Source organism: Lissotriton helveticus, chromosome 3_2 (assembly GCF_964261635.1).
Source record: "Lissotriton helveticus chromosome 3_2, aLisHel1.1, whole genome shotgun sequence".
NCBI lineage: Eukaryota > Metazoa > Chordata > Amphibia > Caudata > Salamandridae > Lissotriton > Lissotriton helveticus.
In genome coordinates, this window is record NC_136062.1 from 219,819,190 (window position 1) to 219,845,656 (window position 26,467).

Below are 26,467 nucleotides of genomic sequence, written 5' to 3' on the forward strand. Positions count from 1 at the left end.
CAGTGGCAACAAATCCAATGCTAAAACCTCTGTTTTGAAGCCATTTGCAGACTTTGATATCCAATTTGTTGAAGGTTTTGGCAGTTGTATGCAATTTCTTGATGGTAAACAGCACAACTGTTGCATGCCGCTGAATGCCCCAAAAAGCATAGCCTGCAGTGAGACCAACAGTTAGCTGTTGTCTCCATCCCTGGAAGTAGATTCACTCTGCAGTGATGCGCTATCATTCATACCTTCTCCACCCAATTGCAGCACTTGATGGTGCAGTGCTGGCATAGAAGTAGTGGGAATGTAGCTTTTTCTTGGCACCTTCCATTTTGGGTAGATGGTCTCCAAAATTGTTTTAAAATCCTTCTTCCATGAAAGAAAGGAGGTCAACAACTTGAGAACATTTTGGTCAGCTCCCAATTATTTGAATGGAATTTATTATGGGTTTGGAAGTACGATGACTCCTTGGTGATCCAAGTCTTGATAGTTGTTTGTAGTGACTGTTTCTGTGTGATAGCTCCACAAGAATAAAGTATTTTTCCTTGACATTATACAGAAAGGCTAACTTGGTGTCCTTCTGGGGCTGATGTTACCCTTAAGACAGGCAACCAGAAATCATATAGATGAATTGAACAAAAGCTGGTGTCCCTCCAGGGCTCAGGGGAGCCCCATGGGTGGTGTCCCTCCAGGGCCCATGAAAACCCTTTGGAAAACATTGGGAGGCAGACAAAAATGTATAAAATGATTTAATAATAATTGGTTGTGTCTCTCCAAAGCCCATGGAGGACCCCTTTGGAAGTCAATAGGAGGCAGGCAAAAAAGGAATAAATTAATGACAGGTAACTGGTATCCTGCTGTTATAGGTCACAGGGGAAACAGACAAAAATCTAATAAAATAATCAAAAGGGACAACCAGGCACTATGGGTTACTACAATTCGCCAAAACTACAAATTAAGACATCAGGAAAAAACAAAATCTGAACAAAAATTATGTAAGCTTCTTCCATCTAGTAAAATGCTTTTAGAAGTGGAAATAATTATCGAAACACACAGTGGCTGTACTAAATGGCGGTTGCTCATCACCACGATATGGCTATCAGAGAAGGAGACATGGCGAACTGAGACTAAATTGCCATCAAACACACTCACTGGCTGCACACAAAATAGTGGTCGCCGCATTCCCAGCAAAGAAGGAGTCATGGTGAGTAAACCCACAATAACCACCACACACACACAGAAACCCTCACTGACTCCACAAAATGATGGTTACCACATGGCCAGGACAAAAGGAGACCTGGAGAACCAAACAATGGTTGCCATTTCCTACCTGGAAAATCTCGCTCACCTTAAAACATTTAGATTTGCAGGGCAAGGATTGACACAAAATGTGTCTTGCCCACCCATGAGACTTTCGTCGGTCCGACCCACCACCAGTAAATCAGTATTGTCAGAAACAAAAATGCCCCAACCACAAACAGCCCAATGCAACCTCAACTACCTTGCCAAAATACTTTCAAATGTAAAAAAACTCACAAATATCATCCATCTCACATATGCACAAACTCACAAAAAATAGTGTGCAAGCACACAGAGAAGAACGAAGCTGAGAACAAAGAGAAATCACTGTCTGTCTACCTGGGCCTGAACTCCAGAAGCCACTTGGACTCTAGCCTCCAACAAGCAAACGCAGTCAAAAATAACCTGTAATTCGAATGAATGCAAGGCCACCCACAAATGGTTAAAAAAACTATAGCACAACAGAAGTGAGAATGGGAAAAATGCATTAAATAAATACACCTAGGCCTTCTGCAGGGCAGACCAGGTTGCAAACAGTAATACTACAACAGAGTAATATGATTAACAACTATGTATAAAATAAAACAAAATAAAAATAAAAATTCTCTGCTTCGCAGATCAGACTATGTAGTATGTTGTCTACTTCGTGGAAAACCAAATATTTTGAAATCTTGGTGGTTTGGTTAACATATTGTTGCCAAGTGCCTCAATGTATGTATAACAGCTTCAAGTAGCCTCTTTGGGTTCTGAGACCCACAATTTTCATTTTACCAATATAAGTATGACCTTTAACTCTTATCATGCAATGTGCTGATGGACAAAAACTCAGGGCTGGCTGTGGTGTCAGAGACAGATGGAAAGGAGTTGCTTATCTGTGAATCAGACTCAGCGCCATGGGGTGAAAGGGTCATAAGCCTGGGAGATCGAACCTGGGCAGATAGAGTCAGTGTAAAAAGAAAGAGATGGGAGTGTTCCACAGCTTTTCAACACTCCCATCTTTTTCTTTTTCTGAGTCTGATTCACAGACTTTTAAACACCTGCACTGGGCTGCAATTTGTCTTTCAATGCAAGTAAGCGTTGTGGTCTTTAGTTGGTTGATTCTTGTGAATCCAGGTGACCTGACCGGGAAACATCACTTACAATGCAACTTTTACCACGCAATGCTTTTACATCGCAACTTTTACAACGCAAACCATTACAACTCATTGCGCTGGGGGGCGCTCTAGGATAGGGAATAGATTTAATTTACTATCCAACACCTTCCCTACTATCCACGGGGACTGGAGTTGGAATCGTAAATTAAACTATTCACTATCCAGCACCCCAAAGCGCTACGCGTTGTAAAGGCATGCGTTGTAAAACTTGCGATGTAAAAGCATGCGTGGTAAAAGCATGCGTTGTAATGTCGTACATCCGACCTGACCACCAGTTCTGGCCCCTGCCAAGTGATTGAATTGTTTTCATCTTGGGTGAATTAACCCTATGACCAGGTGCCACAGTTCCATTACCTGGTCAAATTAAAAGCACATAGGTCTGATTATGAATTTAGAAGTTTGATGGACTGCCAAACCCACAGAGGCGGTACGGCAACTGCTGCAACAGTGGTCCGGCCGCCGTATTACAATTTCGGCAGTCAGACCGCAATAAGACTGCCACACACTCCAGGGATCTGAGATCCTTGGCGGTGGTGCGGCAGTCAGTGACTCATAATATACTGGTGGTACCCCTACGGCACTGTAAAGCATATTACAAGTTTCTTCACCACCACACTTTCCATGGCAGTGAGTTTGCCATGAAAAGTATGGCGGTAAGGGAACAAATGGGGCCCTACAGGGCTCCCTGTTGCCTCAAGGCCTGGGGATGCATGCAGGGGGGCACAAGGTGTGCCCCCTTGTGTGCATGCACCACTTGTTCCAGCATGGAATGGACTTTATAGTCCATGCCGTGCTGGAACGCACCTGGCGGTCCCACGATGCTGCCTTTCAAAAGCTCTCATATGAGCCTTTGAAATGTAGCACCTGCAGGATCGCCGGCCCAGATTACAATGTGTTGGTTCGCGGTGGAGAGTAATGGTGTGTTAGCGGAAAGGGCAACGCCAAACTCATAATCAGGCCCTCCCCGCCATGAAAAGTGTGGTGGTAAAGAAACTTGTAATATGCTTGGTCGACTCTGCACCGCCAGTTATCATGGATCCATGGCATTTTCTGCGGTCCTATTGCAGTCCAACTGCTATAATCGTATTATCAGACCATTAGTGCAGCAGATGGTGCACCACCACCATGGGTTTGGAGGTCCATCGGACTGCCAAACTCATAATCAGGCCCTTAAACTCTATTTGCTAATCTGGACAACCAGGTTTCACTCATTTTTACCAAACTACCATTGTTGCTTATATCTATGCTGGGATTGGTGCTTCCAGGGACATATGTGTAAACTCACAAGCAGGGATGTACTGATGAAGAGTGGTGGCATAGGTTGTCCAACGCCTAGAAGGGGGACAAAAAGATTGGCTACTCGTTATGGGGTTGTCACTGCAGGTTGGCCCATTTCGGGGATACTGACCAGGCGGCATAGTGTATGGGTTCTTTAGTGCAAGATGTGAATAGGAGCAGGGGGGCAATTGAAAGGGCACGGCCTTTGTAATTACACATAAACTAAGAGGGCACTACTGCAGGGTGTAAATTGGATTTGAGAGGGCTATTGTAGGGGAACTGCGAACCTCACTAATCATAAATTGAAAGGTAAATAGTGCAGAATTTGATCAGGAGTAGAGAGGCCCACAGCAGGGGTACTGCCTATGTCACTAAGCATTAGTTAAGAGGGCCCTCTACTGGCCGGGAAGGATAGTAATCAGGTCCATTGCAGGGATACTGTAATTTAAAGTTAAGGGTTCACTACTACAAGATGCCAAAGGGATTAGGGAGGCTCATTGTAGGAATAGTGCTCGTGCTGCCTATGCCTCTAAACCAAGATTATGATCCGCTCAGGGCTTTATGTGGGCCGGGTCTCACCGGTGCTGAGCACCAGCAGTGTTTTTAAGGGGGGCTTCGAAACGGGTCTCTATCCGGCTCTGTTTTGTGCCCTGGCACAGGCGGCCTGTTATTTTTCCAGGCTGCAGTGACAGCAGGCACATCGATGTGCGCCTGCTCAAACTGCTTACTTCCCACTATTGGAGAAGTTACGGTTTGACGTCATGCCAGGTGAGCGTTGTAGGGGAAGGGAAATCCTTTAAAGAGACTTATTTTCTCTCTGGATTTCCCTTCTCTTTTTGTAAGCAGCAACACTGTAGTGGTGTCACCAGGGTTTTAAGTGGAAGCTTTTTCAATATTATATACAAGCCTTAGTTGCTGCTTATTTATCTTATGCAACTAACAACCATTGACAAAGCAAACAGTCCTGGCTTGTTGTAGGTATGATGTTACTTGTTGTATCATATATCTGGATGCAATGACAGAAACAACAAAATAAAAGTCGGGCGGCACACTATGCTAAGCACAGATTTTTAGCCTAGGTGTTTTTAAGCCACGCCCTAAATTACATTGGCAACGCCCCTTTGAGAGACCCCCCCATTTTTTTCATCCTACTTAAAGCCCTGGGTTACCGCAGGTTTGAATGGAGTCGAGGAGGCCCCTTGCAGCGGTACTACTGCCCTGTCGCTAATCTAGAGTTAAGAGGTCATTGCCGCCAGTTGTGAATGGACGTAGGGGCCGGCATTCCTGGAGTACTCCCCTGGGCGCGCACTAATCCTAAAACACCACTATTCACCTACTAAATGAATACGTGGGTCGGTCGGTAATTACCGCTCACTGTTGTAACGCATCCCCTGATCCCGGCTCACTCTCCCCTCTGCGCCCCGGCCACCACTCCGCATCCACCCCCGCTGCCTCTGCGTCCCGAAAGATCTATGCACCGAACGGACAGGGCCGCATTGATTATTGAATAAATCTGCCACCCGGTGCCTGATTAGAACATAAACCACGGGGGTCAAAGGTCAAACCCCGCTTTATGGCCTCATCAAAACCCGAGGATTTATCGAAGACCTCGGAAGGCGCCCGCGACACGCCCGCGCTGCACGATGGTTTATAAGCCACCAGGGCAGCGCGGAGGGGTGAGAGGGCGGAGGGCACCGTGCAAGCTGCCATCTGCAATCGCATGCGCTGGACAAGGCGACTCATAAAACACAGCGTGCTTTATTGGCAGGACATGTCAGACCGGTATTGCCAAAGTAAACACATAAAATGATACGGAAGTCACATTTCTGTTTCCATGCATCCGCGGGGCTTGCATTATTTTATGAGGGTGCTGAAAGCACTGAATTTAACTGGAGGCAGCTTTTTCACAATTTCATAGCTGCAACTGCCAGGTATGGAAGACCCGATGCATCTCCAAATGCATTGAGCAAGGCAATATTACCTCCTAAAGAGGCATTTTTACTGTTCTGCCTAAAAAAGGCAGTCATCCCTACATATATTGGATAGTTTTTCAGCATATCTGGGATCTGGTAAACACAGCTGTACATTTTAAGAGCCACTCGAATTATGCAATTGTACAGCACGTCCACCATTTTCTGTTTAATTTGCAATTTTCAATGAAAAATGTAGCTTTCACTACAAATTAAACTTTCTAAAAAAACATATGTCGCCGAGCAGTGGCACACTGGTAGCTAGTCACCTTTCAGTCGGTCTGTTGCGGCTTGCTCCATATAATTTGCCTTTTCTTGTTGCATAATTTACTTAATACTGCTACATAATTTTGTCTCCCATTGCTGCAGAATTAGGCCTTGGTGAAATTGTAATTAAACGGGAGTCATTTCAGTAATTATGCATTTCTCTGGAGATACTAAAATACCGAAATTACACTATTAAGCCAACTTGAGTACTTAAGAAGAATTTGGGGCAAAATCCTAACGCAGGAGCACGGGAACAACGAACCATGAGAGAGCGCAAGAGGCTGCTGGCTGCTGCTTTTCATGTCCTGTAGTATTTAGAACTATTTTTTTCAGCACAAAAAGCGTACTCGGGCCAATTTTGGATGCAAGGGTGCATTTTGCAGTAAATAAAGAGTGCTAAATCCAGGATTATGTTTCTTGTGCAATTACGCATGATTACGGGTAATTTTGCCGTAATTACAAGTAATTAAGCTAGAGAGAATTACGCCAGTTAAGCCCACCTTTACACATAATTCCAGTAGCTCTGACAATAACTACATCTGTTCATTGTGTATAAACCCACGTCACATCAGTGTCTTTACAGTAGGCACAATTTGTCACTGGGACTGCTGTTTGCGCATTTCTAATAACTTGACTGGGTCTATTTGAACCGAGACGTATGAGAGGGAGGTCTCAGGTCCTCCCTTGTTGGTGTTTTTGCTTGATTTCATGCATTAATTAGCCATGCAGATAAAGAAGAGCGGTCAAAAGAAGTAAAGGAATATGTCAAAAATCACACTTATGGACTCAGTGAGGAAGCCAGCATTTGAAACACTTTGCCCAAAAAATTACAGATATTAGATAAATAGAGAAGCATGCATTCGTTCGCAGGTTTTCAAGTTCCAAAGCCTTCAATTTAACCTCCTCTCTTCTTTTGTGCGAACCATAACCAGATTAAAAGGATTTAAATTAGTGCACAGACAGAGAGAATCCAAATCTAAACTGTGCTGAACAGGAGCAAGTATTCTTAATTCAGATTCTTCCAGTCTCATTTTGAAATTGCTGTGGAAACTTCTTAATCTTAATGTTTATGCCAGGCCAGTGAAAATAAATATGAACCAGAGAGATCTGTTTTTGGAACAAGTAGAGAAATAAACACACATTCACAGATATATTACCACAGTGCAAATTGTACATTCACCATAATGCAGTAATGAGATAAAACATCGTTTTTTATATCCCAGAATGAATGACTTGCTGGAGGAAAACCACTCTTCTTATAGTTGCATCCTACTTCTGGTTGAATGCCATTGTTTGTAACTTCTATACATGGTAAAGCAGACTTGCAAGGAGGGTCTTTATGGTGCACTGGAGGCTTCACATCTAGTAAGTCATGGCCTCTCCACACAATCAACAATATTAATAAATAGCATATTACACTATGCACGTAAATAAGGTTACCCAGTACATATACTTGATATACCAACACACATGCATGCAAGCACACACCTACTTTCCAATAAGTAGCATTTCATAATTCTTCTACACTCACACTCTTATTTGTTTTTTAGTCTAAAACCATGAAACATTTGCCTAAATTCATACTTCATTGAATTATGGATTTGAAACAGAAGAATTATTCTCTTCCTTAGAGATTTTCTGCCAATAAAACTCTGGTAATGGGAACGTCTGCTGTTTGCTGATTTCAAAGACACTGGCCATGCGGCTGTTGAACACTAGAGCCTTCAGCTGAGACAATTCCTCTAAGGATCTTTGCAGCCACTTGGGTAATGTATGCACGTAGCACATTAATTACATGCAATTATTGTTCTCCTCTGCTGCCTTTTAAGTGTGCATGAGGGATATGCAAAGAGGGCAGGCAGGCGCTGTGCAGTGTGTCCCCTAACACACACGTCTGCTAATCCACCTCGCTCCTACCCAGCTCCACCGCCCTAATTCTGAGAGGAAGACACACACACACACACACACACATACACACCCACGCACGTTCGCGCGCACACACACACACACACACACACACACACAAACCTTTAACCACCCCCTTCCTGGTGCATCCTAAATCCTTCTCTGCAGACAGCCCATCCATTTCGTATCTGAAACCAAGCATGCACCTACCACAGTACCTCATCTCCATCCTGAATCAATCATTACTGGAACACTCTTCAAATCCACACATTCATTCTACACCACTTTAATAAGATTGCTTAGCAAAGTTAACTCTTCTTTCTGAGATCACACAGTTTTCCTGATGCATCTCAATCTTGACTTGCTTTAACCATTGTAATTACACTTCTCAGACACACACGGTGGCACCGACACACATGCACCATCCTCTCCAGCAAGCTTAAGCATTTTATTTGTGAGATCCTGCACAGCTGTCACACTGCACTTAAATCCATCCAAATATGTAGCCAACCCAGCGATTTCAGTTCTGAAACCTTAGATGCATCAACTACTGTACCTTAATCCCATCCTGATGCAACAACTGTGGTAACATTCTAAAACCCACAGAGATGTGTCAACAAACCTTAGTGCTTATCCATGTCAAAGCTATGTCTTCAGATTCTGAGACCCCAATCATCTCAGTCCTGTTCTGCAGTAACAGTGTTATTACACTGCAATTACCAGTGGCTGAGAATAATTCAAGCAATACATCCCTCAATTTTTGTATTCTTCAGTGGGACACCATCATGCGTCTGATATGCCCAGACAATGGGTCCGTGCTTTTTATGCCATAGTCAAAAGGGTGCAGCTTTTAAATCAGGTTGAAATCTGTGTGGGATTGCTTGTGTTCCCATTCAGATTGGGCCATTTAGGGATGGACTGTTCCTATTGGAGCAAGACCAAGACGGATTGCATATGACTAGCTAATGTCTGAGGTGGCATGGTGGGCAAAAAACGCAAAGGACTGGATTGTGGTCCAGAATAATTACCAAGTGGCTGCGATTAATTCAAGCAATGCACCATCACATTTTTGTTTTCATCAAGAGATCTATGGGAATCATATAGCAGTGCATTAATACCACAATCCACTTCTTCTGCAAGCCCAGTACTAAATTTCACACTCACAGCAACTCCCCATTGCATCGCAATACCTTTGTGTGGTTCTTGCATACAGCATGCTTTAGCTGTCTGTTTTTAAAGGCCTATAGTGTACAATACCAGTACTTACAGTGGGCTTTGGGTAAACCAATTGTTTATAAATGGTTGAATTTCTTGTCAATCTCAGTTGCTTACTTCATATTCGATCCTTTTTAGGTCTCGCCTAGGCAGCGGATGCGATGTCTCGTTGAGACATGCAGTATATGCTTTACTAGGTGAGTCGTCGCCTCCGTTTTCCTATTTGTTGTTGAGTTTGTCTTTCAAAATCTACTACTTGCTATTGGCTAAGCGTGTTTTATGTCCTTCCTTTTTCCCGGTTGGACACGCCTATGGCTATTGGCCCCTTTACTGGTATTAGTCAATTTTTGGGGTCTCTTGTTTTTTGGGGGCCTCTTTTTTTAATGTGCCTTGCTTGGTTTTTGGGAGTTTTCACAGCACGGGACACCCGTAATGGTGCCCTTGTGTCTTCTGCTTAAAATGCGAGGCTTGCAATGGCACCCGTGCGTCTTCTTTTTTAAAATGCTCGAGTGCTTATTTAGAAACATTGTATGTTTTTTTTTCACAACACGGGACAATGTAGTGGCAACCTAGTGTCTTCAGCTTAAAATGCAAGGCTCGCAATGGCGCCCGTGCGTCTTCTTTTTAAAATACACAGCTTGCTGACTTGCACCACTCATTAAATATGTTAATTTCCCCCCAATAAAATATATATATATATATATATATTTTTCCACAGGCAATCTTCATCAATAGACTCAGACTCAGGAGGCACAGCGGGATTCATGACACCATCATTCTTTATTTTCAACATCAGGGCATGACGCGTTTCGGAGCTTTGCGAAGCTGATTGGTTCTCCGGCGTCTGTCAACATTCCAAACAGTCCGTAGCGGCCGCCATCTTGTCTCTCGGTAGGATTGAGAGACAAGAGGAGGCCAAAGCGAAGGGGGAAATGACCATAAGGGGGCATAGTAGATCCTTCCTGACCTCTTAGGTTTGATGTACCATTTTGCCAAGTTTGGTGTAATTCCGTTCAGCCATTCAGGCTGTAGACGTATGTAAATGTCCTATGGAAAATTGCATGGGGAAAACACATTTGAAAGTGTTGAAATTTAGAACCAATTAAAATGTTACTTTGGTTTTGTATTTGTGTGTGATGAAAGTTAATTGGTTATGTATATATGTCAAATGAGAGGAAACCACAGCCATTTTGTGATACTACTGTCTGAGGTACATTTGTGAGGAATTTTTGGTGGTGAATTTCTGGTGTTTGATTTACACAGTACTAACACTTCTCCTACTTTTAAAAAGGTGAGTTGTTAATTTGTAAGGGGAACTATGTTGTACACTTGAAGATAATTTGAAAAATGTTTTCTGTTATTTATTTGCAGTCCTTCTGTTATACTAAATACTTGATAAAGTTAGTTTTATATTATGTATTACTAAAAACGATAAATGAAAGTGATTATTTTTTTCTGCAATTTACAGCAAGCAATTTCAAAATAAATGGCTCACAATGAAGAGACCGTGGCAATTTCTTTGTAAGGGGAACTATGTTGTACACTTGAAGATAATTTGAAAAATGTTTTCTGTTATTTATTTGCAGTCCTTCTGTTATACTAAATACTTGATAAAGTTAGTTTTATATTATGTATTACTAAAAACGATAAATGAAAGTGATTATTTTTTTCTGCAATTTACAGCAAGCAATTTCAAAATAAAATGGCTCACAATGAAGAGACCGTGGCAATTTCTTTTGAATTGTCCACTACATTGATTGAAATTGAGAGCACCAATAATGAAATATTGTCACAAGGAGGAGATGACTTGTATGATTCCATTAGATTGATTGAAATGGACAGCACCAATAATGAAATATTGTCACAAGGAGATGACTTGAATGATTCCACTACATTGATTGGAATTGAGAGCACCAATAATGAAATATTGTCACAAGGAGGAGATGACTTGTATGATTCCATTAGATTGATTGAAATGGACAGCACCAATAATGAAATATTGTCACAAGGAGGAGATGACTTGAATGATTCCACTACATTGATTGAAATTGAGAGCACCAATAATGAAATATTGTCACGAGGAGATGACTTGAATGATCCCACTACATTGATTGAAATTGACAGCACCAATAATGAAATATTGTCACAAGGAGGAGATGACTTGAATGATTTTTTTGATCAATCTGTTGATGGCGAATTTATCGAATGTTTGGAGACCATAGAGTTACAAGAATCATCATTGCAGACTTTTCATGAGGAAATTGCTGATGAGGACATGTTACTAGTTCTTTCAAATTTAGAAAATTCTGAAGAATAAATTTATATTTAGAAATCAAAAATTGTTTGAGACATTATTCATTTTTATTTTTAATTTATGAGGTTGTAGCGAAGTGATTGTAGTATAAAATGAGACTTATAGTATAGAGTGCAACATTTTTATGTTACATGGTAAGCTTACTCATATTTACTTCCCTTCTGCCACTATATTATCTCCAATGTGTATTTGACATCTCTTCTTCATCTCCGGCCTCCTTTCTCTCACTGTGTGTCTCCGATGCATCTTATCGCTGCTATTTTGTGTAATTACAGAAGAGAGTAAAATAAAATAGTTCGGAACGTGAAAAGGGGGCAAAGTAGAGTACCCCTCACCCCCTAGGCCTTTTTAGGCGGTCCCAAAAGGATCAGTTTCTGCTTTCCTGAGAGATTATGGTATGAGTTCCATATACCACAATAATTTGCATTACAACATGCAAGATATCTATCTCCTATTACCAACTTTTGGAGATATTCGCGCTAAGCGCGAATATCTCCAAAAAGTAACACCTGCCCTGAGCAGTTCTTAGCCATGTTATCCAATGGGAGGTGGATAACATGGCTAAGAGCATTAGCTCGGTAATGCATGAATATCGCTGACTTTTTAGCGATATTCATGCATTGCGGCCGTTTATTATCGCATTTGCGATAAACCTTGATAATAGCAAGGTTTATCTTCGATAATTTCTGACGATGCTTAGCGGTAAAAAATTCGTTGGTAAGCATCGTTAGCGATAAATATCGCTTAACTTTGGTAATATGCACCAACGTCTGTTAACGTTCGATTCGAAGGAAATGAGGAAGTGTTGAAAAACATTGTCTGCGCCATCTTGCCTTTTTTGAAATGCCACACTTTTGTCGTGCACGGCAGCCATTTTAGATGCCTTGACCAGACCCACTCTCTGCACGCTGTCGATTCGTAGCATGGCTCCCCACCCTCGCAAGCATCTTCCCCAGGCACTGGTCACCCCGCTCTCTGTCTTATGCATCGGCAATAAACCTCCCCCCATCTGCGCTGCTCTTCCCTGAAAATCACACTCTGTGCCCGCCCGACACCTCCCTTTCGCCCTATTCACTACCGCACCCTCTGACACTCCTCTTCCTCTGTGTCCGATTGTCCAGGCTATCACCTAGCCCTGCAGATGTAGTTTATGGCCCCAGCTGTAAAGAATCACCCCTCTTCAAAGGAGTTATAGTAGATCAAGGCCCACACCCGATGAGATCCGTCACACCACACGTGTTCCTACTATCTGAAAACCATCCTGTATTGTGATTGGGGAGGGGACCGAGCCTGAAGCGGAAGATTCCAGGAATGACTCTTTGTACATCAAAGTTTTTACAATTATGTGTCACATTAAAAATATATAGCACTCCAACAAAGTAGTAGGAATATAAAACTTTAATAACATATAAATATATACAACAAAACAAAAACAGTAAAAACATTTAAACAACGAAGAGACCGTGGCAATTTCTTTTGAATTCCTGATGAGGACATGTTACTAGTTCTTTCAAATTATGAAAATTCAGAAGATGTTGCCTGGGGGTGGGTCGTCAGTAGCAGTCTGTTGTGCGAATAGTTCCAAGGCAGCAGAACGCGCTGAAATCTAGATGGCACGAAAGTGATGTCTAGTAAGTTGCCGCCCAGCAAATAACGGCGTGGGGCGCCGCGGGGGTGAGTGAGTCCAGTAGGCACCACAGCTATTCTTACCGGCATTGCAGAATTACTGCTGGGGACAATGCCTGTGCTGTAGCAGGGTCACAGCAGAAACAAAAAGGATTCTGTTGAAGATGTTGTTGGTTTTCAATTTGAAAACAGTTCTGGTGTCAACTGCTATGCTAATGTAGTGGTTAATGTTTTGTTTTCTCTAGAAAATGTAAAAGAGGGGGAGGCAGTCCAAAGTTCCGTTAAAAGGGCAAAGGAAAGGATCGGTGGTTTGAACTATCAGTCAAAAAGGGGAGGGGGTGCAACAATTTTTCCTACCGGGTCACACTGTGCTTTCACCGGAACTGAGGTCTGCAGGATTCTAGTAATTCAAAGTGAGGCTGGCGCCAGCATGGGAGCGCCGACATCCCGCGGATACAGTTTCGTCACTCCACGGGCGATCATGGCAGTCATTCCCCATCGGGGGTCGGAGACTCCCGCGGCTCCTCTAGAATCTTCAAGGTCGTGGAGGACTACGGTGGTGGAGTCAACCAGTGACCGGGCCATTTCTTTATGCTGGGCCCGCTCTTGCCAGGTCGACCGCCATTTTGAGAGTTCGGTAGCTACTGGCGATCGCGGGGTCAAATGAGCGGACGGGCTCCACCCTGCCGGGCGAGACGTTGCAGCATGGCCACAGTGGAAGAACCCTTTTCCGGGCGCCTGGAGCGCTGAGGGTGCAGCTGGGAAGCCTCCACCTGGGGAGGCGGGAGAGGCCTGTTCGCACCGTCTCTCCCTCCCAGTGCACCCCACGGCGTCTCGCTTGAGATTTGTTATGGCCGGACCAGGCGATGAGGACGAGGGGGGGGGGTCGGAGGCATGTGCAAGACATCCCCCCCCAATGTTGTCGCAGCCATTATTCAAGAAAGAAGAAGTGTCCCGTCCGTCTTCGGGCCGGGCTTCCGGTAGATGTCGGCCGGACGCCCCTGGCTCTGGCCCCATGAACGGGTTTCTTGGTTTATCGGCTGCAGCCGGATCCCGTCGGCCTCGGCCCCCCGACCGTTGGTGGCCGGACCGGAAGAGCATGTGGCGGGACTACCTGCAACTCTCAAGGGCCACCGCGGCCGGACTGGGAGAGAGAGGGGAGGGTCGAGGAGACATTCCCCCCCCCTGCAACTGTTCAGCGTTGTAAAGGCAATCCCCTGGCCGGGTCCCGCTGGCCTCGGCCTCTCCTCCGGCTACACCCTACGTTAGGATCTCCTGGCCGAGGCGTGGCAGCAGGACCCGCCTTATATGGGCTGCTCCCGGCTGGGCGTAGCCGCAACCCTGCCCCACCTTGGAAGTTTCCAGAGTGGGGGCGGATGTTCTACTGACTTGCATTTTCCCTAGTCTATCGATTTTTTTGGCGTGGCAGGCGGTGGGACAGCGAGGGGTGATTTGGTTTCTCTTACTGTTTTTCTGGTCTCTCACCACTGGCATATTTTAACGTTTTCTTGTTTCTAGGACATTAATAGGTTTTATCATTACGTTATGTTATCGTTTCTTTGTTCGTTGTTTAATAAAAGTTCATGTTCATCAGTGGCCTACTGATTTTCGTTTTCCTATTCTTTTCTTTCCAGGTTGTTTCATGCTAAAGTTTCTGTTAACAGGATACAGTGATCACTTCGTTATTATTGCATATGTCCTTTTCACTAGGGGTGCTCTCTGGTCGGGCCAGATGACGTATCTCTAGTAAATGGTCCGGGTGAAACAGGTGCATCAATCAGTGGGGAGTAGATAGGCATGACAGATTACAACGGGGGAGAAAGGTCCGCATTACGTACCCTTTCACTATTTGCAAAGATTTTCCTACGTATATTTGCAAACAGGGAATACCTCCAAAAAGAACCAATTCCCAAACAGTCAATGTTTGGGGAAACAATCAATCAATGAGGAACGAAATAGGCACGACGTGTTAAAGGTTTGCGTTACCTACCCTTCACTATCTGCAAAGGGAGAGAGAATATTCCTATTCTTCCTCGTTTGCAGGCAGAGAAGATTCTTAAGAGAATCAACTTCGAACAATTCAATGCTCGATTCAAACAATCAACAAGGGGTACTGTGAACACAAATGAACGCCGCTTATGTACATACACATTGGTATTATCAACAGGTTGTTCCTAATGTTTCTATTTTAGGGAGGTCAAAAAGAGATCCCATTAGTGGCCTACTGATTTTGCTCGATTCCTTTTGTTTTTTTACACGATTTTTCGCTATCTGCAAAGACTAAACAGAGTATTGCGACTCTGTGCTTGTTTGTAAATAGAGAATGAACCAAAGAGAACAATCAATCAAATGGAGAGAGAAGCAGGCACGACGGATTACAACGGGGGCAAAGGCCTGCGTTAACTACCCTTCACTATCTGCAAAGAGAGAGTACTCCTAATAGAAATGAGCGGTGGGGGGCAGCATTCAAAGCAGATCAGTGTGCATAAACACGAAAATGTTTTTACTTACCACGTACTTGACATTCGACAGCTTATGATATTTGCTATTAAAAAACCATTGAAATTCACTGAAAAAACCATAGGTTATAGACCATATATAGTTAGGAATTAGCATTTAAAAAACCTTATTTTACTCACACAAAACCATTGAAATTCCATATATAGTTAGTTGCACTAACTATATATCGCGCACCCGCAATCCACTGCTGATCATGTCACATATTACATCATTCATGACATGGTCAGTGACATCACTGATGACATCACTGATGACATCTCAAATGACATCACTGATAACCTATGGTTTTTTCAGTGAATATATATATATATATATATATAATATAAGCGCTGCACGCTTTTAGAATAGCGTTCACGTGCCTTCATTTTCACTGGTATAAGCAAGGGGTGCGGTCATAGAAGCAGAACTAAAATGGAAATTGAATTGCTTTTACGGGGAAATAAGGCTGCCATCTTGAAAATATAACTACTTCCTTCAGAAAAGAATGTTAGAAATAATAGATGGTATGAAACAGGCTAAACAGATTAAGACATTTTGTATGGAAATGATGATAGAGATTTTGATTGTATTAGATCCTTTCTAAAATATTTATATTTTTGACACTCATTATTTTTTCTTTCTAATTTTATCAGATGGCCTGGCAGCTGCAATTTGCTATCAGGCCACTCCTTTTTCCATGTGATAATGCACTTTGGTGCAAACTTTTGTTGTCAATGTAGAGCCAGAAGATAGGCGTTTACCATCTTGGAATGTTAAAATAAAAGTAAAACAAATTTAGCCTCTGCAACGTCCTATCACTTTTTGAGCAGGAGTGATGCATGCATAGTCACTACAGTCACAATGCATACAACTACATATGTTATCACACAGGGGAAGTCCATTTTGACCATTTTTCTTATTGTTGATGCTGTTTAGCATCAGCAATACGCATTTTAAAACATTCTTGATGATGCCGTTTGGCATCAGCAATAAACATTAGCAATCGGCTTATCGGGGCAACCCCCCGATATCCCCACCAGGGTGGCAGAAAGTCGACTAGGCACGGATTTGTTTTTAGCAATATGCCTACCTTTCTGTGGTGGAAAGTTCTGGAATCTGCGTGTATCCACAACATTTCACCCACCCCACATTCTCCAAAGTCTTTCTAGAAAAATGAAACCTCACTTGCATGGGTAGGCCTAGTGCCCATGACAGGAAACGGCCCAAAACGCAACGTGGACACACCACATTTTCACAGTGAAAACTGACCCTTTTTTTGCAAAGTGCTAAGCTGTAGATTTTGAACCCTAGCTCTGCCGGCACCTAGGGAAACCTAGCAAACCTATACATTTTTGAAAATTAGACACCCAGGGGAATCCACGATGGGGTGACTTGACTGGCTCTCACTAGGTTCTGTTACCCAGAGTCCCTTGCAAACCTAAAAATGTATCCAATTATTTAGGTTTGCATGGGATTCTGGGTAACAGAGCCTGGTGAGAGGCAGTCAAGTTACCCCATCCTGTATTCCCAAGGGGATCTAGTGTGCACTTTGCCAAAGAACGGTTATTTTTCATTGTGAAAATGTGGTGTGTCCACGTTGCATTTTGCGCCAGTTTCTGTTGCAGGCACTAGGCCTACCCACACAAGTGAGGTGCCGTTTTTCTCGGAAACCTTTGGGGAACGCGGGGTGGGTGGAAATTTGTGGCTCCATGCATATTCCAGAACTTTCCTCCAAATAAATGTTAGGAAAATATTTATTTTTTTACAGTTTTTTGTAGGTTTGCAAGGGATTCTAGGTAGCAGAACCTGGTGAGAGGCAGTCAAGTCACCCCACCCGGTATTCCCCTGGATGTCTAGTTTTGTCAAAATGTCAAAAATGTATAGGTTTGCTAGGTTTCCTTAGGTGCCAGCAGTGCTAGGGTTCAAAAACTACAGCTAGGCACTTTGCCAAAAAAGGGTCATTTTTCACTGTGAAATTGTGGTGTGTCCACGTTGTGGACACACCACAATTGTGCAGTTTCCTGTTGCGGGACCTACGCCTACCCACACAAGTGAGGTACTGTGTTTCTCGCAAGACTCTGGGGAACGCTGGGTGAGTGGACATTTGTGGATCCATGCAGATTCCATACATTTTCACCACAGAAATGTGAGGAAAATGTGCTTTTTTGACAATTGTTTAGGTTTGCATGGGATTCTGGGGAACAGAGCCTGGTGAGAGGCAGTCAAGTTACCCCATCCTGTATTCCGAAGGGGATCTAGTGTGCACTTTGCCAAAGAAGGGTAATTTTTCACTGTGAAAATGTGGTGTGTCCATGTTGCATTTTGCACCATTTTCTGTTGCGGGCACTAGGCCTACCCACAAGTGAGGTGCCATTTTTCTCAGAAACCTTTGGAGAACGCGGGGTGGGTGGAAATTTGCATCTCCACGCATATTCCAGAACTTTCCTCCAAAGAAATGTGAGGAAAATGTTTTTTTTTCAGTTTTTTAGGTTTGCAAGGGATTCTGGGTAACAGAACCTGGTGAGAGGCAGTCACCCTGTATTCCCCTGGGTGTCTAGTTTTCAAAAATGTATAGGTTTGCTAGTTTTCCTTAGGTGCCAGCAGTGCTAGGGTTCAAAAACTACAGCTAGGCACTTTGCCAAAAAAGGGTCATTTTTCACTGTGAAATTGTGGTGTGTCCACGTTGTGTTTCGCGCAGTTTCCTATTGCGGGTACTAAGCCTACCCACACAAGTGAGGTACAGTTTTTCTCGCAAGACTCTGGGGAACGCGAGTGGGTGGAAATTTGTGGATCCACGCATATTCTAGAACTTTCCACCACAGAAATTTGAGGAAAATGTGTTTTTTAGACAATTCTTTAGGTTTGCAAGGGATTCTGGGTAACAGAACATGGTGAGAGACAGTCAAGTCAACTCATCATGGATTCCCCTGGGTGTCTAGTTTTTAAAAATATATAGGTTTGATAGGTTTCCATAGGTGCCGGCAGAGCTAGGGTTAAAAAACTACAGCTAGGCACTTTGCCAAAAAAGGGTCGATTTTTCACTATGAAATTTTGGTGTGTCCACGTTTTGTTTTGCGCCGTTTCCTGTTGCGGGCACTAGGCCTACCCACACAAGTGAGGTACCATTTTTCTTGGAAAACTTTGGGGAACGCGGAGTGGTTGGAAATTTGTGGATCCACGCAGATCCCAGTACTTTCCAGCACAGAAATATGAGGAAAATGTGTTTTTTGGACAATATTTTAGGTTTGCAAGTGATTTTGGGTCACTTTTCACTGTGAAATTGTGGTGTGTCAATGTTGCATTTTGCGCCTTTTCCTGTCGCGGGCACTGGGACTACCCACACAAGTGAGGTACAGTTTTGCTCATAGGACTCTGGGGGACGCGAGGCGGGTGGAAATTTGTGGATCCACACAGATTCCAGAACTTTCCACCACAGAAATGTGAGGAAAATTTGTTTTTTTGGACAATTATTTAGGTTTGCAAGGGATTCTGGGTAACAGAACCTGGTGAGGGGCAGTCAAGTAACCCCATCCTTGATTCCCCAGGGTGTCTAGTTTTAAAAAAGGTATATGTGTGCTAGATTTCCCTATGTGCCGGCATAGCTAGGGTTAAAAAAACGAAGCTAGGCACTTTGCCAAAAAAGGGTCATTTTTCACTGTGAAATTGTAGTGTGTCCACGTTGCATTTTGCACCATTTCTTGTCGCTGGCACTAGGCCTACCCACACAAGTGAGGTACTGTTTTTCTCAGAAACCTTTGGGGAACGCGGGGTGGGTGGAAATTTGTGGCTCCATGCATATTCCAGAACTTTCCTCCCAAGAAATGTGAGGAAAATGTTTTTTTTGACAGTTTTTTAGGTTTGCAAGGGATTCTGGGTAACAGAACCTGGTGAGAGGTAGTCAAGTCACCCCACCCTGTATTCCCCTGAATGTCTAGTTTTGTCAAAATGTCAAAAATGTATAGGTTTGCTAGGTTTCCTTAGGTGCCAGCAGTGCTAGGGTTCAAAAACTACAGCTAGGCACTTTGCCAAAAAAGGGTCATTTTTCACTGTGAAATTGTGGTGTGTCCACGTTGTGTTTTGCGCAGTTTCCTATTGCGGGTACTACGCCTACCCACACAAGTGAGATACCGTTTTGGGGGATGCAGGGTTGGTGGAAATTTGTGGAATCATGCAGATTTCAGAACTTTCCACCACAGAAATGTGACGAAGATGTATTTTTTTAACAATTTTTTAGGTCTGCAAGTTAGTCTAGGTAACAGAACCTGATGAGAGCCAGTCGTGTCACCCCATCCTGGATTCCCGTGAGTGTTTCGTTTAAAAAAATGTTTATGTTTGCTAGGTTTTTCTAGGTGCCGGCAGAGCTAGGGTTAAAAAACTACAGCTAAGCACTTTGCAAAAATAGGGTAATTTTTCATTGTGAAATTGTGGTGTGTTGATGGTGCGTTTTGAGCCGTTTCCTGTCGTGGGAACTATGCCTACCCACACAAGTGAGTTACCATGTTTATCGGGAAACTTAGGGTAATTCAGATTTGTTAAAGCAAATGTTATTACCTATAGACTTTTGCCTTCCAAATGAAAGACAATGTGTAAGAAAGAAGTAATTTTGAAAAATGACGACAATTCTCATGCTAGTATGAGTATACCCAATTTCGGAAGTGTGCAAATATCTACTGTTTCTAAATTCTATATTTTGTTCCCATTTCAGAAATACATAGGTGTGTTTCATACTGATTTTTCCATGTATACATTTTACCAAAATAATTGCTATATACCCGGTACATAATTAAAAACCAATGCAAGTCGCTGCTCAGTTTTTGGCTCTGGGTTCGTCGGGTTCTTGGTGAACCTACAAGTCATATATATACCCACAACCAGTAAGGTCCAGCAGATGTAACACTATATTGCTGTCATAATTAAAAGAAGTTACAGGTTAAAACGTTGACACAAAAGGCTGTTTTTTCAACCAATTTTCAATTTTTCCTATATTTAACTGTTAGTTGCTATAAAGAAACTTTGAAGGATCTACACAAATGACCCCTTGCTGACTTCAGAATTTTGTCTACTTTATAGAACTGTATAGCTTTCCAGGATCCATTATTGCTTTCATACCCATTTCTACCATTAACTGGAAGGAGGATGAATGCACAAAAAATAGCAAAAATAGGCTATGTCCAAGAAAAATGCCAAAACTGTGACAAAAATGTTGGTTTCCTGACAAAAGTTTGTAATTCCATAAAAGCTGGGAAAGTGGTGATTTTAGCCCTACAAACCCTTTTTTGATACTATTTGCACGGAAAAAAACAGACGCTTTCATTTATAGCAGTTTTTTCCCGTTTTCCCCAAAAAACAACATGTAGCTGTATTTTGTCTAATTTCTGGGTCCCCTTCAGGGGAATCCACAAACCATGGGTACCTTTAGAATCCCCATGATGTTGGAAGAAAAGGACGCAAATTTGGCATGGATACCTTATGTGGTCTAAAAGTTACAGGGACCTAAGCGCAAACTCCCCCAAATAGCCAAAAAAAGGCTTAGCACGGGGGGGATGAAGGGGTAAGGCCTAGCAGCGAAGGGGTTAAATGTTAGTTGTTGGTAGTTTGTAGAGGTAGAGGTCATTAGGTTTCTTTGCTCATTATTTGAGTGAGTTTATACTTTTTTATTAAATTATGCATACTTACTTTTTATATCTTTTTGCTCATTTGTTATAGTTGTTATTTTCTGGCACTTTATCAGTTTTCAAGTCGTAGATTTTTTCTTTTGGGAAGTCTATATAGAGACATAAAAGTTTGAGAGTGTTAATATTTAGTCGCTATTTTGTATTTTAAGTTTAATAACAGTTATATTTTAGTTTAAATATAAGTTTTACTTACTTGATTAGGTAGTTGTTGAGATGTATATATTTTGTCTTTAATGGCCCGGTGAAAGAATCTAGCATAGTTTCCTTGTCTTGCAGCAGTGGTAGAAGAAGCTTAAAATGTTTACATCAAGGAGGATCAGCATTAATTATCCTCCTAGATCTCAGCTCAGCATTTGACACAGTAAGTCATAACATTCTTATGGACAGAATACAGAGCTCTGGAATTTTCAATGCTGCCTTAGCTTGGTTAAAATTCTGACTGGAAGATAGGACCTTCCAGATTTTTTATGTGGATTTCACGTCTGACATTTTACCCCTTAATTACGGAGTCCTCAAAGGCTCCTCATTCAGCCCTACTCTTTTTATCTTATATTTCAAACCATTGGCTGATATCGTCATTCCTTTACGGTTCTCAATAATATTATATGCTGACGATACATGATTGTTCTTTTAATTAACCCAGAGTCATGAGTCGATATCCCCCACTTAAGGACCCTCCCTTGAATCAGTTCCCAGGTGGATGGAAAGCTCTTGTCTTAAACTGAATGCAGACAAAACAGAGCTGATGATTTTGGGAAATAACCTGAATCCAACCAGTGATTTGGGCTCGCCAGGCTGTTTCAGCTTCCCCCACCCCGCCGGCATCCAAACCAGTCAAAAAAAGACTTAGAATGTGGCTGGACACAGCTCAAACTTTTGACTCTCAGGATGTAAAATTAGCTGCCACTTGCTATAACATGTTGATGCTATGCAAAATCATCCTCTTCTTCCCCCCACTTCTAAAAGGCTGGAAGTCCAGGCGCTTATTGTTTCAAGCCTTGACTATGTCAACTCATTGTATCAAAGAGCACCAAGAGCGCCTGTAGTCCAAAGTAGTCCAAGTAGTCCAAAGTCTGCGGCCATATATTGTATAATATACCGAGATACCAATCTACTAGGCAGGTATCGGTTTTCTCCATTGGCTCTCTATCGCAGAGAGGATCAAATTTAAATCACTATGTAATGCCCATAGGGCGTTGCGAACAAAGCGCCCTTGCTCGCTTGTCCCCCTGCTATCCTTTTACACTCCGGGAAGTGCATGGTACTCTACTAATGCCTTCTTTGCAAAGACACCTGTGTTTAAGGGAGTTAAATATGACGGGTGTTTTTCTTATACAACACAGCTTAACTGCACAATAGCATCCCCCTCTCTTTTCAATCTCTTGGTAAGGAATTTCCTTTTTGAAAAGTACTAAACATTTGGCTTTTTCAAAATGCCTAACTGTAAACCAGTTCTTCACTTTGTGGTGCGCTAACAGCGCTGGGATGCCTCTGGGTAGCTGCACGCCATATAAGCTCATATATCGTAGAATAGCATAGAATAGTTTTTCATTTTTGAAGTATTTAGTTAATTAAATTAGTGTGCCTTCTTTTTGCCTCAATTGAAGTGCCCTGTTACCACCTCTTGGGTTCAGTGTAATCTGTTTGATTGCAAAATATCTCAAAAGGGAGCTGTTGGACAGGTGGTACTCCTGGAAATGTCTAGCTATGGGGTAATGTATATCCCTATTAGTTATAGCTTTCATGTGCTCCAGTACCCTCTTCTTCTTCCAAGATGCCTGCCACATAAAATAACCATAGGGCGCCCTACATGTATTGTGCCTTGTTTGTTTCTGGGAAAGTGACGTGATGTGACGTGTGGCTGCTTTACTGCAGCGCGCTATCGCTTTCTGCTATTGCTTTTAACTGTCTGCACTTTACACTTTACTGCTGCTTTCAAAAATTTTATAAAATTGAATTCAATGTTTTTTTTAAACTTACCTCGTCTTCCGCTCTTATTAGGCTCCCTTGATTTTTACATTCCTGCATTCGGCTGCATCTACGGTTACCCGTCTGTCAGAGCGGGGCCGATGAGCTCAGTTAGCGGTCTAGCTGCTCTCCCCTCACTTACTACAAAGGGCGCGTTGCTGCGACCATGCAGCCTGTGACATGTGGCTGCTTTACTGCGGCATGCTATCGCTTCCTGCTATTGCTTTTAACTATCTGCACTTTGTACTGCTGCTTTTAAAAATTGTATAAAATTGAATTCAATGCTTTTAAAAATTTACCTTGTCTTCCGCTCTTATTAGGCTCCCTTGACTTTTACATCCCTGCATCTGTCGCTCTACCCTCACTCACTACAAAGGGGACGATGCTGCGACCGCGTGCAGTGGGTGCGTGCAGCAGGCATGCGGGTGGCATGCCGAAGGCACACAGGCAAGCCCGTCTGCCGGTAGGTTCCCTGCGTCTAGTCCCCGCCTTACCTACAGTAGCAACAGGCTCCGGGAGTTGAGTGAGGGCGTGAGGTGCCGCTCCCCCATGCTCCCCCAATCAGATCCTGCCACTGCGGTTTGCACCCGGTGTAGCTGGGCGCCCAAGGCCATTGAGAAAAGCCGCTCGTTCAACCAGAGGGTGCAGGAAAATGCCATCATTTGTAATACAGGGCGGCCCTGCCAACCCGGCAAACTCCAAGGTTTACTCCTCAATACCCGGTCTATGAGGAAACATGCTTACAACATATATGAAATGCTAGAAGATATAAGTCCAGGTTTTATATTTTTAACCGAGACATGGCTTAACGATGCCTCCAATCCAACTATTGCTAAAGTCATCCCTAAGGGATATCACTTGGTCCATCCAACAATGGATGATTTCCAACCAGCTCAAACTGAATCCTGAGAAGACCGAACTCATCCTGCCTGGAACCAGTTCACTACATTGGGGCCCCCACTTTTGGCCAAACGAGCTTGGCACTCCACCTAGCCCCTCGAACTCGGTAAAAAGTTTGGGCGTTACCATTGATACTGATCTCTCCCTAAAAACTCATGTTGGCTCTATCATCTCTGCCAGCATGTTTCAGCTACGAAAAATTCGCAAGATATCCCATTTATTCTCCCACGAATCCTTGGTGCAAATCGTCATCTCTCTTGTTCTCTCCCGCTTGGATTTCTCCAACTCCATCTACTGGGGGATACCCAAGTTCCTCCTCCATCGCCTCCAGCTGGTGCAGAACCAGGCAGCCAGACTCATTTGTAGAACCCCCAAATGGCAATCTGCCAGGCCCCTCTTGGCTAAGCTGCACTGGTTACCTATTGAACAGCGAGCTGCTTTTAAAATTGGCTGCCTGGTATATAAGGCCCGGCTGTCTAAGGGCCCGGCGTTCTTAGAATCCCTTCTCAACCCCCACTGCCCGGCTCGCAATCTTCGCTCCGCCCATCTACACCTTTTCACTATTCCGATGGTCAAACTAAAAAAACTGGGCGGCCGCAGATTCGGCTTCCTGGCACCCAAACTGTGGAATTCCCTCCCCCTCCACATTAAAACCTCTGGCTCTCTGCTCAGTTTCCGAAAAAGCCTAAAAACTTGGCTCTTCTCTAACCTTAGTTAAACTCTGACTTCCACCCTCAATCTCAATCACAGCGCCAGGAAACCTCCGGTGTCAGCGCGCTTTATAAGTACAGCATAAGATAAGATAAGATAAGACTGCTCCAGTGGTATGGGTGGGGGCACAACCATCATTTTTAAAAGTTATTATTCATGCACTGTTGTTCCGGTTGATGATGTAGTCGGTGCTGAAACCCTGGGGTTCCATCTGGTGGTATCTCCCCACCAATCGCTGGCGGGTATCCTAGTATACAGACCCCCCGGCCCTACTGGTCAGTTTCTTGAGTCTATTAGTAATGCAGTCTCACACATGGCGTTGAAATTCAAACATTTCCAGGTGTTAGGTGACCTCAATATCCACCTGGACAAACCCGACGACCGAGGCGCCTCTAGATTAAGGGAATCTCTGGACATTTTTAAGCTGACTCCTTTCATTCAGTCTCCTTTCATTCACTCCTGGATGTGTGGTCAGACCATTTCCTCATTAAGTTTACTATGAAACGGGAGTACTTAAATTCCAACTCCCATGGTAAGCCCGCACCGGTATTTTCAGACACTTTCATCTCATGACCTCTGAGGCCCTGAGTCCCGCTTTCGATAAATATCCTATCATCCTGAGTGGTACACTTGAGGATGAACCTGCCCATCTGGAAAATTTGCTTCAGCTCCGAGCAGCGGTAATCAGTCCACACGGAGGCTCTCATTTATTCCTTTATTTCTGGAATGCTGACTCCATTAACTGCCCTCTTTTTTAGCCTTGCTAAGTGCGTGCCAATTCTCCTGCATGTTGGGACTTGTAGTCCTGGAAATAAAGAAATAAATGAGAGCCTCTGTGTGGACTTCACTGATTAGCAGCCTATAATTACGGGGCAGTGCGCCCTGAAACGCGTCAGGCATGAGTGCTATTTGTGGAAAACTTAAGCGAGCTGACATTTACAGAGCCGGATGGCAGGCGGAACGTTGAGTGCGTCCAAAAGCCGATGGGCGATTGGTGAAGAAAATGTACACACGGCAGCTCTGTCGTGATGGGCCCACCATTTCTGAAGATGAGAGGCTGAGGGAGAGGAACTGTGTCCGTTACCCTTTAAGGCACGGGAATCCATGGGAAAAGAGACTTGTTTAAGTATTCCCATTCCTACTAGAGGAAATACCAATATTGCTTTTAAAAATATGTGAAGCACACAGGACCCACTACGGGAAAATAATGCTATTTCCAGGACTACAAGTCCCAGCATGCAGGAGAGTTGGCATACATTTAGCAAGGCCAAAAAAGAGGGCCGTTAATGAAGCCAGCATGCCAGAAATAAATAAATAAATAAATAAATGAGAGTTCCATGTGGACTTCACTGATTAGCAGCCTATGAGTACGGGGCAGTGCGCCCTGAAACGCGTCAGGCATGAGTGCTTTTTGTGGACTACTTAAGCGAGCTGACATTTACAGGGCCGGATGGCAGGCGAAACGTTGAGTGTGTCCATAAGCTGCTGGGCGATTGGTGAAGAATATATATATATATATATATATATTCATACATTCATATCTAAAAATATCAAGCTATATATAGGTATTAATATTTGAGTTGGTGTTTAAGTGTTTGCAGTAATTGCTTTTTTTTGGGGGGTAGTTGCATTGTGAAATTTCTATATATATAATTTTTTGGTGTAAATGGTAAATGTTTTGTTGGTGTAATAACATTTTTG